We start from the raw sequence: 3,125 nt of genomic DNA on the forward strand, positions 1-3,125 counted from the left end.
TAAAAATAAAAATAAAATAATAAAATAAAATAAATAATAAAATAAAGTAAAATAAAGTAAAATAAAATAAAACAGAATAAAATAAGATAAAAATAAAATAAAATAATAAAATAAAATAAATAGAATAAGATAAAAATAAAAGTAAAATAATAAAATAAAATAATAAAATAAAATAATAAAATAAAATAAAATAAAATAACATAACATAACATAAATAGAATAAACCAAATATTGCACAGCGGGTTGCCGAGTGCGGGGCGCAAAATGTGGGTACCCTGAATAGCTGGTGGGGTTAAGTCCCGGATGGAGGGAGACGGGGCAAAGGGAAAGGGAGGAGAGGGCCCAAGGGAACTCCAAGCGGATGCCAAATTGGGACACACCGGTAGGCGTCGTCCTGGTGGGGTAGCCACGGGGGGGGGGCAAGCTGTTTGGCCTGGAATCCAAGTGGGCTGAAGTCCCGCTCAGCTCCCCACCCACCCACTCACCTCTCTCCCCCCTCCTCCATTTTGCACGCTTTCCCTCTTTTTCTTCCACCTCCAGTGGCCGCTGACAACAGTCGCCATGGCGACACCATGACAACAGCATCTCCCTCTGGGGATGCAAATGAAGGGGACCGTCCTCAAGTGGGAGGGGCTGAACAAATGTATTGGGGAGGGAGGGGCTATTTTATTTGAAAGAGGGGGGAGCAACCCCACCCTCACCCTCCCCCAGGCCGAAATGACCCTCCCCTCCGTCAGGGGGCAAGGAAGGACGTCAGCCCAGCTTCCCAACCTGAACCCTCTTTGGGGGTGTGTGTGTTTGGACTACAACAACCATCAGCCCCTGCCCGGGGCGGATGGGCTTTGGAGTCCAACGTCCCGTGGGCAAGGGGAGGCTGGAGGGCTGTTGCGGAAATTTGCATCTGGAAATGCAAATTTGAAATCTCCTCAGGAGGATGCCACAAACCACGGCTTCTTCGTTGGGGCGGCGACACGTCAACGAAGCCGTGATGTCATCAAGGCTTGTTCCCCCCGGGCAGGGATTATGGGGTGGGGAATGGACAGTCTGGATTCGCAGCCTAAGGCTGGAGGGGTGGGTGGAACTGAACCATTCAAGGCCTAACCAAGAATGATCAAGGTAGCGACAAAGAACGCCGGCCATTTTTATATAAATTTATGTATTCAACCTGATAAATTCGATATTTCCAGACAGCACGGAAATTCTTTAAGTACCGTTAGTGGGGAAAAATGGATTTCAATCTGCAGCTCCCGATAATTCATCATTTTTTTTTCAGATTATTTTTAATCAAACCTTAGAGCACCTGGAATAGCAACAGTTCGCTCTAGTGGTTAAGGCACCTGGCTAGAAACTAAGGAGATGTGAGTTCTAGTCCCGCCTTAGGCATGAAAGCTGGCTGGGTGACTTTGAGCCAATCACCAGGAGACGGAGAGTTCTAGTCCCGCCTTAGGCATGAAAGCCAGCAGAGTAACTTTGGGCCAATCACCAGGAGACGGAGAGTTCTAGTCCCGCCTTAGGCATGAAGACCGCCTGGGTGACTTTGAGCCAATCGCCAGGAGAGGATGAGTTCTAGTCCCGCCTTAGGCAAGAAAGCCACCTGGGTGACTTTGGGCCAATCACCAGGAGACGGTGAGTTCTAGTCGCGCCTTAGGCATGAAAGCCGGCTGAGTGACTTTGGGCCAATCACCAGATGTGAGTTCTAGTCCCACCTCAGGCATGAAGACCGCCTGGGTGACTTTGAGCCAATCGCCAGGAGAGGATGAGTTCTAGTCCCGCCTTAGGCATGAAAGCCACATGGGTGACTTTGAGCCAATCGCCAGGCGAAGGTGAGTTCTAGTCCCATCTTAGGCCTGAAAGTCGGCTGGGTGACTGAGCCAATCACCAGGAGACGGAGAGTTCTAGTCCCGCCTTAGGCACGAAAGCCACCTGGATGGTTTTGAGCCAATCACCAGGAGACGGTGAGTTCTAGTCCCGCCTTAGGCATGAAAGCCAGCTGAGTGACTTTGAGCCAATCACCAGGAGAGGATGAGTTCTAGTCCCGCCTTAGGCACGAAAGCCACCTGGGTGACTTTGAGCCAATCACCAGGAGATGTGAGTTCTAGTCCCACCTTAGGCCTGAAAGCCGGCTGGGCTTTCTCAGGCCAACCCACCTCACAGGGTTGTTGTTGAAATAAGAGGAAGAAAAAGCACTAGGCATATTTGTTCCCTTGAATTACTCACCAAATAATAAAAGCGTGATTTAAAAAGTCTAAAAATAAAGAACGAGTAAATAAAGCAAATAAAAGCATCCGCGGACCAGAACTTTCCACTTTTTAACAGCTCTTCTGTCAGGCATGCTACGTATGAACGAGAGGCCGGTCTCTTTTAATTATTAGGATCATTATTAGGCCAAAGTGGGGACCCCTCCCCAATTCCCCCCCCCAATATTCAGCCCCTATTTCCCCTGGCACGGCAGTTCCCAGGATGCCCAGCCAACAGAGTTGCAAAGAATTCTGGGAATTGCAGTCTTTCTCCCAAGGGTGCGAGACTGGGGGAGAAAAAAACCCCAATTTAGCAAAGGAACAGCCCCCCCTTTCATCTTCCCAAGCTTCCCTCTCCTCCCCCATCAAGCCCCCCCCCTTCCCAACTTGTTCTTCCCTGTTGTAGAGTCATTTCAATGGGGTTCATTTTCGTCAGGGGGGACTTCAGAGGCCGTCTAGCCGAGCCCCGTGTTCGAGATAGGACCCAGCCCCGGGTTCAAGGTAGCATCTTCCCCAGTTCAAGTGCCCCTCCCACCAGGGAATTCCTCCTTTATACCCACCACACCCCTGGGGTTAGGACCAGGCCTGGGTTCAACTCCTGCCCTTCGGGGGGGGCACAGAGAAGAAGCCCACCCACCCACCTTTCTGGGTGAGGACAACATCACCCCTCATCCACCTCGTGGCTAAATGGGCCCGGAGCTCTGAAGAACTGTGGACCCCCCCTCCCCCCTCTGGACCTCTCACAACCCCCAGCCCCTTTTAAACTGGACCCACGGGGGGGCGGGTCTGACCAGGGCAGAGGAGACCCTTCCCCTAAAAGCTTCCATGTTTGACCAGACTGACTGCTTGGCCCGTTTTAGCCTTAAGGGTTTGAGACCCCAGCCCCCC

This window comes from Protobothrops mucrosquamatus, unplaced genomic scaffold (genome assembly GCF_001527695.2).
Source record: "Protobothrops mucrosquamatus isolate PMUCROS unplaced genomic scaffold, P.Mucros_1.0 scaffold6702, whole genome shotgun sequence".
Lineage (NCBI taxonomy): Eukaryota > Metazoa > Chordata > Lepidosauria > Squamata > Viperidae > Protobothrops > Protobothrops mucrosquamatus.